General features: G+C 40.9%; 1 protein-coding gene across 1 annotated transcript in view; it reads left to right on the top strand.

The window, feature by feature from the left end:
- The first annotated feature begins 276 nt into the window (after positions 1-276).
- The window catches only part of TRIP12 (thyroid hormone receptor interactor 12), a 78,296-nt gene continuing 63,918 nt past the window's right edge, over positions 277-14,654 (top strand). The window contains 1 exon segment of the mRNA XM_036388379.2: positions 277-388. The gene's annotated coding sequence lies outside the window, so the exon portion shown is untranslated.

Genomic DNA, 14,654 nt, shown 5'->3' with positions numbered 1-14,654 from the left:
CGCCCCGAGGGGGGACATTCCCGCGGACCCGAGGTGACGACCCCGGCGGAGGGATACCGACTACCGACCGCCGCCAGCGGCTCCGCCGAGCGCAGCGAGCGGGCCGCGCTCCGGGCCGCGGCGGGGGACTGCGCGGGGTGCGGCAGCCGGGGCAGGGGCCGCCCGCCGGCCCGGGGCGCGCGCGGGCCCCGGCGGGGCCCCGGCGCCAGGAGAAAGTAGTCCCGCGGCCTCCCCCTCGCGCCGCTGGAAGGGGTTCGGCGGCGGAGGCGGCGGACGAGGCGTCGCTCGGTGCTGCGGCTTCAGCTGATAATTGAAGGGAAGCGAGGCGGCTGCTGCCGGGAGGAGGGAGGCACGGAGCGTCTGCGGAGGCCGCACCGGGACAAACTAGGTACCCGGGGCCCCTCCGCTCGGTCGGGGGGCGCCGGGGAGGCGGGCGCGGGGCGGCGGGGCGCTCGCTGGGCCCCTCGGCGACTCCGGGCCGGGCCTGTTGTGTCATCCTGGCATTAGCCGAGCTGCCCTTCCTGGCGGCCCGGGGCAGGGGGAGGGGAGCGGCGCCATCCCGGAGCATTGTTGCGGATGGGGGTGGGGGGGCGAATGGGAGCTGGGAACGACGCGGCGCCGTGCTGGTGAGTGTATGGGGCGGCCCGGAGGGGTGGAATGGGGCCCTCGCCGTGCAGGGAAGGGGTGGAAACGGAGCTGACAAAATGGCCAGGCGATTCCCGAGCCCGCTGCAGGGATATCCCTCGCCCCCCCGCCCCGGGCAGGGGTGCCGGGGGCCACCTGGCCTCTCCCGGGCCGCCTGGCGGGGAGGGGGGCGGCAGCGCGGCCGCCCCTCGGCGGGCCCTATGTGGCTGCTGATACAAAAGGGCAGTGTCAGTGTTGACACTGCCGTGCCGATTTCGATGCCCTTCCCTGTCTTCCCTCCCCCACTCCGCTTGGCCCCCTTTTCCTTAGTGGTCCTTTCTTTCCGACCCCCCCCCTTTTATTTTTTTGTTCCCCTCTAAAGAAGCTAGGAAATATCTTCAAGGAAAAAATAGCAATTTCTTTTTCTTTCCGTCCTGCCCAGCTCGGTAAAATGCTAAACAATCGGCCGACGTCCATATTTCACAAGCTTTTTTGGGGGGAGGAAGAAGGTGGGCAGAAAACGGAGGCGCCCGTGGGGTCGGAGTCACAAAGCTGGCTGCCCACGAAAGGGATTATTTTCGCAGCTAAATGTTTTCGAGCTGATGTTTTTCTTGTTTTCAGTCAAGAAGCAAGTTGCCTGGTCCTTGCGTTTGCTTGCATAATGCGTCGTACTTGGAGGCTGATCAAACGCTGGGTTCTGCCTTTCCTGCCTGGCTCTTCCTCCTTCCCTTCTCCCGGGGGGCTGGGTCGTGGCACAAGTTTGAGGGGGCTGGTGGCGCTGGGACCCCGGCTGCTGCCCCGGGGATCCGGGCAAGGGAAGGAACCGAGGCCGGGGCTCTCGCCAGACCTGCAGGCCTGTCTTCCTGTGTCCAACTTTTTTATTGTTCCCCCTTCCCCCTTCCGAGTGCTCGGGCTCTCCGGCAGGCGGGGGTTTGCTCGGCTCGGCAGTCCCAAAGTCTAGACGGGGAACCGGAAAATAATAGGGGAAAGAATGGAAAGTTATGTCAAGGGCTTTGGGGGAAAAACATCGACGTATCGAACAAAGGTCCTGCCTGTGTTGGAGAGAGAGGCCTGCATGTGAGGCCTGATTGTGTCGCATTTACACACGGGGAAGAAATGAGTGCTTGGTACTGGCCTAAATTTATTCTGTAAGTCTGGCATAGAACTTAGGAACGCTTTCAGAGAGTGTGTAGTTTGTTTTGGGAGTGTTTTTATTACGTGTAGCAATCCAGTAATAATTTTTATTTTAAATTCTTTTTTTCCTCTAGAAAGAGTTCAGGTTGTTTTCTTTTCTTCCTGCCTTCTTCAGCAGAAATAATACTGATTCAGAGCTTCTAACAGTGTAATGCAAAACTGAACTCGGACTAACTTCCACTGTTTTGTTGTGTGTAATATGAATTTTGAGCTTCCTGGTGCTTTAAAGGCTGACATAAAGAGGAATTGAGTAGTAACCAGCTGATAAATTTGAAGTACATGTATCATAATGAGAAAGAAGAGGATTTCTGAGCACTTAAATTTTTCAAGATTTTCTTGTGGGAACTCACACTGTGGATATACTTTTGTAAGACTTTAAAAGCTAGCAAGCATTCCTGTGATTATTTCTGTTTATCTCTGGTGTAGTCTCTTCAGTTCTCCCTCTTCTGCTCGCAGAACTAGAGTTCTAATTGTACAGAGTTGGGGTTCTGGTTTGGGTTGGGGTGTTTTTTTTTAAATTTTAAATTTTTTTAAAAAAATTTTTTGGTATTTGATTTCTGAGGTTTCTGAGATTTATTAAGGTTTTTGTTAAGCTATAAGTTTTTAAGCAAGTTATATTTTATGTATGCAAAAATATCCGTGATGGACATGAAGGTGCTGGAAAAATAACTATATCTTTCTATTTTTTGGTAGCCTACTTAAATATCAACAGGAGTTAAATGTATTTATGAAAATACTTGTATTGCAGTTTTTGCAGCTGATATTTTAACAAAATATGTTGTATCTGAACTAAGAAATTTAAAACAGAGGCCTGGTGAACAAATTCTGAAAACTATGCCTAAAGTTTTTGGTAATATACATGTTTTTAACTTGTAGTTGTTTCTGTATTTCTAAAATGCAGCTGATTGTGAGCAGCTCAGTTCTTTTGATCTTAAATGCAAAGGTGTTTTTTAAGTTTTATTGTTTGGTGTGTCTTATTGTTGTGTAAGAAATAGAGGTAATCAGATTTTTTTTTCCCTTTCTTAGGGTTTTTCTGAGAAAAATGAGTAGTAAACTTGAGCTAACAACCTTTAAGACTTCAATCTCCAGATGGTTGCATAGGTAGGAACTTAAACATGTCTTAGCTGTTAGTAGAAAGATAGTAGGTCATCCTCAGTGTGACATTACTGCTTATTAATATAGCAGATCTACTTCAGTAGGAGTGCCAACCTGTTGAGTAAGTGCTTATGAAAATGGAGTCTTTTGATGTCTTGCAAAAGTTTTTCAGGTCAAAGTGACCATTAGGGGAAATATTCTGCATCTTCCCAGTAAATAAATAATCAAAGCTGTCATTCCTAATCAGGAATCATGCACAAGTTTTTGTGGGTTTTTTAAAATTATTTTTAGTTTTCCTTTTTGTGTTGTACTTTGACTGTCTTTAAACGCAGAATGTAGATATGACAGGAAAAAACTGTAATGAAAACTTTTTCTTATAAAATCATTCCTAAATTTGAGGCCTAAAGCTATAGGTGACAACAACACTATTCCTTCTGCAGCAGCATAGCAAAAATAAGATGATTTGTCTTTAATGCCACCAGTGGAGACACAATCAATTTCCATGTAGATCCTTACATCCTGATTAGTACAGTTACTTACCTGCAGCAGTCCAGAAGCATAACCTGACTAAATTCCTTTTGTTTCTAAGTGATGAAGCTGAAGCAGGAGTAGGAAAGTTAGTAAGTAAACTACATGTTTGTACCTAATTTGCAGCTAAATGAATTTCACAGCTATCTGTGTTAATCTTGTAGTTGTAGGCCCTGCTATGTGCTATGTTTTCTAATAAACTACTTGGTAAGCATCATGTAGAACACTTTTGGTCATGGATCTGCCTTTTGTCACACTGAGGCTAAATTTTTGTGACAAAGTATAATTAAATACCGAAGTTGTACAACATGATTAACTAGAGCTTTGGCAAAAACTTAACCCAGGATGTGTCTGGGATCTCCCGTTGGCCTGTTGGGTGATCAGTGTCCTGTTCATCACCTGTCAAACTCGTAACACTCCGCGTAAAGCGCTTTGTTGACTCTGTTACACTCTTTTCATCAAGGTGTCACTGCCCCATTCAGTAGTGACTGAAGGTAGTACCACACTGGATTTTTTTTTTTTTTTTTTGATAGAGTAACATGTTAATTTTGGGTGAGTATGCTTAGTTTTCTGAAGAAGTAATATTTTAAATGTGCTCTTAATATTTTAATCACTACATAGTATCACAACAGATTTATGGTAGTATATGAAGCAACTTCTTGCTGAGTGTTTCCATAGATCAGTTTTAACGTAGGACATGAAGTTGGTAATTGCAAAAAAGTCATATTAACTTTTTTTCCTACTGATGTATTTTCTTTTTCAATTTATATGAAATAAAGTGCTTCTCAAAGAGCAAAACTATTTTCAGAGTTCTCAGTGATAAGCAGTAATGACAAAAATGCTTATATGTAGCCACTTGTCTCAGGATCTCTTTTTTTAATAAAATAATTGCTGAATTCATGTTTTAAAGTTATCTTCTGCAAACAAAGAAATTTTAGGTACCTATCAAATGTACAGTGTCTGAGGAGGACAGGGCTAAGTCAACTGGCTTCTCCTGCCTGCTTTCAGATTCCAGCAATGGTTGCTTTAGTATGAAGTTGAGTTTGAGGAGCAATTGTTCTCTAATCCTGCCATCAAGTTGGTAGAGTCCAACTGTGTAAATATGCATATTCTCCTTCAGTTCTGTCTGGCAGCCAGGGTTCAAGCACACAGAACCAATCTCTTTCCTTGTCTGTGATGATGCTTGTCTTGCAAGGTACTGACTGTTGCCAGTCTAACTTGACTCAGGAAGGTACTTGGTACAAATGTGGCAGCAAACTGCCCTGAGAGCAGTAGATGGTCAACTCTGTAGGGAAAAATGGAAATACTGTTTTCATATAGGAGAAATGGAAAATTTAGGTGTATTATCAAAAAAGTTAATAATGATAGTCTAATATTGGACTTCAATATTAAAGATGCATGAGAAATACTAGCAACGATGTTCAAGCCATGGTTGCCCTCAGTTGCTCCAGAAGAGCCTCTCTTGTAAGGACTCATACAGGCCTGTTAGGAAACCTCAGGAAGTTACTTGGCCCTTCTCACATTTGACTTCTTATACCCTTGAGTAGTTTTTAATTGGTTACAGCCTGCTAAAAAGGGGTCCATTTTCTTCAGTGATAACAAAGGAGAAAAATGCTCAAACCTTACAAACATACAAAGGTATTCTTGGAGAAGAAACTGGAATGATTCTATCAGTGTGTAGTAATACTCTGGACTGGAGGGGGAAAAAATCCCATTTTCTTGAGTGTTTTCTATATGATTTGCTTTGATGGTGTCCACAAGAAAGTGCACACGCTGAACTGCAAAGATCTGACCTTCATGAAAGGTATGAAAGGGTCTGAGTCATCTTCTGGAATGTGAACCTTGAGTTGTAGGGAGCAATTTGGTGTTTGAAATTGGAAGCTGAGGTCCCTGCTACTTTTTGAATAAGATGGCTTTTTTAAGATCTGAAAGGCAAGGTATATTTCACGTTTGTTCTGCTTTCAGAGCAACTTGTTGCTGACAACTTGTGTTGTGTTTCATGAAGTCCAAATAATTAAACTTAATGTAAAGAAGGGCACATAGTTGCTAGACTTTTGTAAAGCTGGAAATAAAAGAATACAAATATGTTCTTTGTTTTCTGAGGTATGTATGTGTTTTTGGGAACAAAAGTGTTAAACTTTCAGGAGGCTGTCAAGCCCTGAGATGGGCATTAGTTAATACTGACAGTGTGCACCTGTGTCAGTTTTGTGGCTGGCTGTTTGAAGCATGGTTAATACCAGTTTTTGTTAATGCAGAGCAGTAGCTAAGTTTTTACCTTGATTTTCAGGTGTAGCTTTTAATAGTAAAACTATTAGGAAAAATAGGTCTGTGACAAACTCATGCCCCTAGGTAACTAGGTGTAGATTTAGCTGTGTTTCTTTCTGTTCTCCCTCATTTTTCTCCTTTTCTGTCTTACTTTGAGCTTGTGATAGTTTGTCTTAGCAGCTCTGGGCAGGAGAAATGATCTTGCTGTGTGTGGGCTTTTACGTGCTTGAAGTCTGTTCTGTACCTCTGCTCTAGTCCAAGACTGCTTAGATGTAAAAGTACAGGTAAATAAGCGTGGAAATAAAAAAATGCACTCTTGTATAGTATCTTCTGAGTTGAAAACATTGAGTTTTTCTAGGATCAGGAGCAACATAAATGAGTTGAGGCACCTAAAAAGAAAAGATGGAAACAATGCGTAGTAATGCTAGTCAGGGAGGACTCCAGTATCCCCCATGCCTGCCCTCCTCCCCCTTCCCTCCAGCCCTAAAGAAAAGGAAAAACACACACCTGCATCCCACCCACTCATCAAGGGACTTGAATTACATGTCCTTGATACTGGTATAATGATTAGTTGCTTACTTTACCTCCTGCAGTTAGTGAGGAGAAGCTCTCTTTATGTTATATATGCCTTTGTGGAATATGTGGTAGATGAGTGTTTTTGGACAAGGTAATAGTGTAAGATGTGGTTAATGTCAGGGCTAGAGGATGGCATCTTATCCAAGTTAATAATGTTCTGTGTCTTCTAATTGTCAAATCCCTTATGTAATTAGCTTATTCAGTGTAGGGAGTGTCCTGTCCTGGAAGGTGTGTGCAGTGTAACTGAATCTTCTGATCACAGGTGAGATGTGGCTGTGCATTTAAAGAGGACAAATGGAGAAAGTAACTGAGGGCGCATGTTAATAGGCTGTGCGCTGAATTTAAACTTGGAACTCTGCCTTCCTTAGAGAGTGTTTTCTTCCTCTTTATTTTGGGGATACACTTTATTTATAATCAACTGACTGACTGCAAACTGTAATTTCTCCTTAAAACCTCACTTGTCTTGAGCTTTGCAGTTGTTTCAGGTGTGATGGCCCATTGTACAGGGGTGAGGGGAAGGTAGGAAATCACTCAGCTGAACAAGGACAGCAGACAGTCATAAGCTGTGTCAATAAGCCTGAGAGAACAGCACCTGAGAAGCAGCTACATAGCTAGGTAGGTACATATGAGATCTTTAAGTTAAGCAGCTGGAGAACACAATTTCAGCTGAATCTCATTTAATGAAGGGGATGGAAGCTGCATAACTTCGACAAACTTTAGGCCACAAATTCAAGTGTTGCAGCTTATACTTTAAAGATGTGCTGCAGTCTATTCTACAGTGTTTTTCAAGTTCATATGACGATAATGGATGCTGCCATATCTTACTTTGGTAATATTCTGCCTTTTATATTTAGCAGATCATAGTTTACAATAAAAGACTGTTAATAAAAATTAAGATTTGGATTATACCATAAAATTATGGAGTAAAGAAGTTAGTTTCACTCCCTTACTCAGTTACAAGAAGCTTGGCAGAAGAAAGATACGTTCCTTTGCCAGAAGTAAGATAGGAAATACGTGTTTGTCAAACTTCCTCCATGGCAGTTTTTAAATTGATATAGTTCTGCTGTATATTTGTAGACTTGCAAATGAACATAGCCATGCTGGATACCTGACTCTTGACAGCCCCTCAGAACTTTGATCAGCACTTTGTAACTAGAATTGGAAGAAGTTTGTTAAGGGAAATGCCATTGCACACCTCAGTCTGCACATTTAAATGCTCCATGGAGTGGGTAGAGAGTGAGCTCTCTTCAGATTAGCTGTGAAGAGGAAATGTGAAATTTAGGATGTGAAGGAATGGTTCCTTAAATGCCTGTGGTTAATGTTGACATATTTGAGCACTATGGCCATACTTTTTTTTAATAGTTCAAAGGTTCTTGATGTATTATCCAAATCAAACCAGAGTTGGAACAGAATGAGCACTGAAAATTCCAACTTTATTGTGCTTTATGGAGAAGAACTCAAGTAAGCTAGAACCTGAGAACTTTAATAAAACTGGGGATAAATAGGAATGTAGTGATGAGTTAATTTTTGGGACTACACTTAAACTAAATGTAAAGTGCCTGTGAGACTCCACTGCAATGACAGGCCAAGTAATCTCAATCTGTCACTTTCAAACTACAATGCAGTGACCATACTTGTTGCTATGCTTCATGGCTTCCAGAGGTTGCCTGGAGTAAAGTGTATTCCCTGCTTTTCCTCTGTCACAGACTTGGCCAAAAGCTGTTAAAACTCTTCTTGTAGTTTAAATAAAGTAGATTCCTATTAAGTAACCAGTCAATGGATAAACAATTTTATCATCTGTTTTTCAAAACTTCTTCGTTAGTTTATTTTATTCAGATGAAATCTTGGGTTTATATCAGATTGATATCTCACACTTGAATGAAAACTGATTCTTGCTGGTAGTACTTGTATTGTTATCAGGAACACTCCCTCAACCTGTTCTCAGCAGTCTGCCTGTGCTAAACTAGTGTTGCTTCTGTTTGTGGTATCTGTTCATTGGTTTCACATCTACCTTGCTATTACTGGAAACCCTATTAGGACTCATCTGTCCTATTATTTTAATTAACTAATTTTAATTGAAATAATTTAAATCCTATTTTAGTGGTGTTTGAGCATCTTAAAAACTTTTATCACAAGTAAGACCTGTAGATTGCTCTGCATTTCCAAATTGTGTAGTGTGTTTTAATTTAAAAACTGTTCCCCTTCAGCAAAGTAATGGTTTCTTCCTTAGACTCCCAGATTTGCAATATTGTTTGTCTTCAGCAAGATGATGTCAGGCTACTTGGAAAGTCAGCTCAGTAAGATGGCAAATCAAAACCAGATAACAGGTGATAGTGCTTATTGATCTAACAGCAGAGTTCAATTGGTATTTTGACTCTGTTGTGTAACCCACTCTGAAACATCATTTGAGTTGAATGTTAGCAACTCAGTTACAATATTTCTCAGCACTTTCATAGGACTCCTATGTTTTTTGTCTGCTAGTTCTACATGGAGCTCTTTCCACAAATGGAATAACTGGTTTGGTTTTTGGAATATATTAACTTTGGCAAGTTTCCTCCCCCCCTCCCCCCCCCCCCCTTCCATGTGGCAGATATCAAACATGAACATATGGGCACAGAGTGACACAGCAGTAGAAGGATCAAGCTGGATAAACAACCTCTGCACAGACTAACCCTATCCAAAAGTGTGGTGTATGGTTTGTGGTTTTTTATTTTTAAATCCTAGAACTTGCTGCTTACTGCAATAACTTGCTTTGTGGAGGGCTGTCTTCTGCCTCCCCTCTTCTTTCCCAGGAGAAGGTGTGGGGACAAGTTTTCTCTCTTCAGTCATAACAGAGCTTCAGTGGTAGGTACAATGGGACAAGAAAGACAGGAAAAGCTTCTCAAATTGTAGATAATAGAGGTGTTGGCTTCTTTGCAGTGTCTTCTCTAACTTCTTACACATTCTGAGAAAGAGGATGCCTGTTATTATAGCAAGAATGGTGTTCTAGTTACTTCCTTAGCCAAAAGGTCCAAAGGGGGGTACTAGCGTTTTGTAGGTACTGAGCCTTGAAAGAGATTTTTATACCTGAGCACATGAGCATCTCCTCTCTCTGGTGGGCATAGTAGGACAACAGAACTCAGTAGTTGTCTGTAAGGACAATGTCATACTTGCCTTTTTAATTCTTTAGTCCTCCTGGGATATTCTTTCAGCATGTCATGTCTCAAAATTTAGGATCATCTAGTTTCCAGCCTGAAAGTTTCTCTTAACTGTTTGCCTGCTAACTGTGTTAATACTATCCTCTCTTTATTTTCTTCTGTTGATGTTTTAGTATTAGCACTTACTGAAAGTATTTACAACCTTGTTGCCAGGCTAAATAATACAGGTTTTATTAGTTAACTTCTTTAAGATCACCCTTCTGGTTTTTGGCTGGAATTGATGTCTCTTGACAAAGGCCCACTGTGATGGGGTAGAGTATTTCAGATAAGCACAGAGAATTCTCAGTTTCTTGGTAATGGTGCATACACCTAAGCATTGGTTCCTCTTCCACACCTCCTCTCCCATTCCCCTCCTGCATCACTCTGGGAGGAACTGGAACATGCTGTGACAGGGTTTGGCTTACAGAAAATGCTTTTTGGGTTCAGTACTGAAGTACAGCATCTCCATCTTGAGTGGTAATATTGTACTTCATAGCATTGCAAGTGTCTCTTTAAAATCATTTACTGTTCCATATTTGGTTATATCCTTACTATTTTGGGAGAGGGACAGAGGAGAGAAAAGGGGACTTGCAAGTTTTGATAATTTTGGAAAAAGGGGAGTTTTAAGGGAAGAGCTCTGTGTTTAGATAACCATATCACCTGTGTAGTTATTTGTAAATAAGCAAGGCTATAATAATAACAAAGCTTTCATCTTAATTCATACTTTTCTTCTATGGGTAATAGTCTTCTGTCATTACAAACACTTTCTGTTTAATTTGTGCAATGATGCAATCTGTTTGGATGCTACTTAAAAGCAATCTAAATGGTCTTGGGTTTAACAAAACAGAAATAAAATATGAATGACCTCTCTTCTGTGAGCCAGGAAACAGTAACAGGTGTCCAGAGTTCTGCTATCAGAAACCAAAATCTTTTGCTTCTGGAGTCTGTTGATGTTCTGTCATTACTGAAGTAAGATTTCAAGATTTAATAGCATTACAAGTTGAACATTATTGCCTGCCTTCAAGTGTTAAAAATGTTTAAGCACTCACAGCCTACAGAGACACTATTTTCCAGTTGTTTTTCAAAACCTTGGGCCTTTGTGCATTCAGAGTAACTGAATATTTTAAGTCTACTATATCTGAATGGTAGAATATTCTTACTTGAGTGTGTTTGCTGTAACACAGCTTTGAAGCCTACCAGGTGGCAGCTGTGGTCCTCATCAGAGAACGTTTTGCTAAACTTTGAAACTTTGGTTCAATGAGAATGTCTATCTGCATAAATTCATGGAGTAAACAAATATAATGTCACAGCACTACTGACATAGGGAAGGAAGGTAGGTTGTCCTGTGTAAAGTACTTGAAAAAAATAGACTTTGTCTCTCAGCAAAGGAGAAGGCCTATTCTGGAAGTACAGTCAGCACTGAGGGTGTCTCTTTAAATAGTAATTTATTTTTTTAAAGCAAAGAGACAATTCTTCCTTCCTGTGTTTTTTGTACTGCTTTAGGCTGGAGGACTTAAAATACCTGATTTTTGTGTAAAATACCTAGTTGCCAGCTAAAGGCTAACCTGAGGGGAAAAAGTGAAGTGCAGAAGTATGTACAAGTGTTCAGTTTTCATACCACTGATTTTAGCTGTGTTGTCATAAATGTTACATCTGTACCAGGAGAGATGGTTTTCAGGCATTATAAAGATGTTAACCTGCCATATACCTGTCATATACCAGGCATTCTAAAGATGTTAACCTGCCATGCCTGAGCCTTGAATAACTGAGTCAAGGAACTCAAAAACTCAGTTTTGTGCCCATGGATTCAGGAATGCTGCTCAGAGATCACTGAGTGTGACAAGTAGAGGAGATGCAAGCTACTGTATTTCCTCAAATTTTCACCTAAACCTCTGAGACACTGCTGAGCTGGGGCTTGTGAACCCCTATCCTTGCTTTATGTAGATGACCTGCCCGGTTAAAAAGCCTACTTGATAAGGAGTTGGGCTTTCTGTTGACAACATCAAATGCAGGATGTGACTAGTGCAAGCCCAGACCTGTGGCAGCTAGAAGCAGCAGCTCAGCCTGTGGCAGAATATAGTGATTTAAATGGCTAAGTTTAGCTTAGATGCGTCCAAAAGCAAGGTAGTTTGTTACTACTTAATAGTATTCCAGGTTATGACAACAAATTAGAAATTCATTTATTCTTGGGGTGTGTTTGCTCTATTTTTGGAAAGGTTGGTGGCCCAGCTTTGAAGTGGGAAGAACTTGAAAATACAAATTTGTGACTGGCTATCATTTAAACTGTTTTGTTCTTTGTACTTCAATAGACTGGAGTAATGTTTGTGGTGGGAGAATAGAGGAGAAGCTGATGTAATTTCAAGTTGCTTCATCAGGATTTGAAAAGTCTAACTTGTGACAACTGGTGATAGATCAAAATGTCAGGTTTTAAATTGTCTATGTCAACTTGTACAGATGCAATCTATATTTTTGACCAATTCCTTAAGTTTAATGTGCTGAATTTTAACACGAAAATGGTCTGCACTGGCATAATAGTGAAGCTTATGATTGTACTCTATCCCCATACCCTCTGAGGTGTGTGCAACTTCGGATAAATACGTGTAATAGTTGGAAATTACCTTCTGTATAGTACACAAGACTTCCATGTAGGTTTGGATTAGAGCAACCAACTTGACTTCCTATTTTATCTGGGTGACCATACTCACTAGGATGTCTTCCAAGAAATGTAGTTGGGATTTTTAACTTCCATCAGTACTTGGTATTCTTTGGGAGATATAATGGAGCTCAGCTGAGCAACTGCATAGTGCAGACTCACAGCTCTAATGCCCTCAAGTCTGACCTGTTTGTTTTCTCTCCTTAGTCTGTGCTGTAACTTCAGTAGTGAGTTAAATATTGTATGAAGAGTATAAGGAAGTGTAATCACCACTAAGCTTAGAATTAATGGAGTTACAAAAAACCCCAAAAAACAAGTAGGTGTTTGGCTCAGAACGTCTGTTGTACTTGAATATGTGCAGAATATTTATGCTGTCATTTTAATTTAAAAAGTATCCATTATAAAACTCAGACTATGATGCCACATCTGAAATGTTTTCTTTAAAAATGAAAAAGCACTTCTGAAACTTTCAGGCTCTTATCATGCAACTGTTTAATATAATAAACACTACCATGTTAGTAATATGCTAGTGGTCTATTCTGCCCTTGATGTAGGAAAAAATGACTCTAGTATTCTGTTGTGAAAATTCAATGTTAGGTGCTTTATATCCTCCGCTTTTTACCAAAATAGACATTTAATAGGAAATAGTTTCAATTAGTTTTTCATAGATAACTGCATGTTTGGAGAGCTGTGTTTTCATCAGCTTTCAATTATGTGGAAGAAGTTTGTGTTGGACGGATCAGGCTATTTCCAAATAGCAGTACATGATGTCTGTGTCCCAAAACTGGTCTGTCAGGGGAGCCTTTAAATAAAAGTAAACATAGAGATAAATTTTGAAAAGTATAGAATAAAGCCCGTGCAATAATTTGGCATCTTTTGTAGCTGATAGGGGTTGAGGTGCTCTCCTTAGCACCTCATCCCAGTAGTTGATGGGAGACAAGATGTATTTCCAAGACTTTACATTGGGAAATGAAGATGTTAAAGATCTTAGGATTACTAGAATGCTTTTTTGCTCATTAATCATATGGGGGATGGGGATGTGCATGCTCCCGAGTGTCTTTGGTTTGCAAAACAGATTGAAGAGTAAGAGGCTGCAGCCTTTAGGAAATAGGTGTATTTTACCTGTCATATGTAAGATACTGTGCAGAGGGGAGGGAAGAAACTGGGCACACTCTTCTGCTGGGCAGAGGGGAAGGAAGAAACTGGCTCAGTTCCAGATATTTTCTGTCTTTCTTTACAAGCCTATCTACTTCATATTCTTTCTTTTATCTTTCCCTGAAGCCACTCCATTCCCTGTATGTTTTTTACTAAAGTGTTGTGAAGAGTTATTTTATCTTGCACCATGATGAAGCTGCCCTCTCCAGTTAAATACCCTTTTGTTTGTCTTCCTTACTAGTGCATTTTTTCAAATGGCTTATAAGAGGATGAGAGGAAGGAGGATGATGTGGAGTAGTTTTGCAGTGTCTTATGGGTATTCTTTAAAGAAAAAAAACCCAAACCATGAAAACAAACCAGAAACACAAAAGATCTTGCATGGGAATTGAGTGAACTCTGCCTCCAGTTCTGGGTCATATTACCAGTATGGGGTTATTTTCATGCATACAAAAATGTATTTTAGGAGTGGAGCAAGATGGATGCGTTGCTTTGCTTATATCATTGATGTATGCACAAAGCACTGGGGAGAAACGCTGTCTTCTTTTCCTCTCTTCCTCACCCAATTCTTTTTCAGTCCTAGATGAGACCAAAAGTAATGTGTTGTTTTGCAGGGCAGTAGGTTCTAGGTTTTGCTCATAAAGCATAGTTAATCATTAGTTTTGGATGAAAGGTCACCAGCATAGAAGACAACCCTTTGAGTGTTCTGATCAGGTCACAGAGCAAATTGCAAGAGCAAAGGCTTATCAAACCAGCTATTGTAATATCTTCTTAAATAATTTTGATCAAGCTATAGAAAACTTAGAGCTCTGCTTGTTCTTTTATGAGTGTCTCAGGATGGTGAAGAGATTTTTCTTCTATTATGTGTTCTGTATTCATCAGAAGTTAACAAAATGCCTTGAACAGATTTAGGCAGTACCTATTGGAACATTTTGTTGTCAGAAAGTAAGGAGCCTTTCTTCCAGCCCTGAAGTGATTGACTATTGACAGGAAATTCAGACTTTGACAAACCTGGCTATGCCAGGACCCTAGGAAAAACACCTCATTAGTGTTAACTTCTTAGTCTTGTGAACTGTAACATATGGGCATAGTTACAGTTGTTCTTGTTCAAGGCAAGTGTGTGGGTAGCCTGGGAAAGATGAAGTAAAAATCATTGGTGAGGTAAAGCAGAAAAATGTCCTAGTGGTACTTGCACATAAGGGAAGGAGGAGAGGAATTTGTAGCGGACTTTTTTAATGTGTATTTGGTGAAGTTGAATTCTCGTCTAGCTTAAAACTAAGACTAAATCTAGCATCCTGCTAAAAAGCACTTGAGAGCTCTAATACTAGTTTTGCTCAAGGTCAGCATCATGTACAGTGCTGTGTTACCACAGCATTCTCTTGTTTTATTTG

The sequence above is a fragment of the Molothrus ater genome, chromosome 10 (genome assembly GCF_012460135.2).
Source record: "Molothrus ater isolate BHLD 08-10-18 breed brown headed cowbird chromosome 10, BPBGC_Mater_1.1, whole genome shotgun sequence".
Lineage (NCBI taxonomy): Eukaryota > Metazoa > Chordata > Aves > Passeriformes > Icteridae > Molothrus > Molothrus ater.
This window is presented reverse-complemented; position numbering and strand designations above follow the sequence as displayed.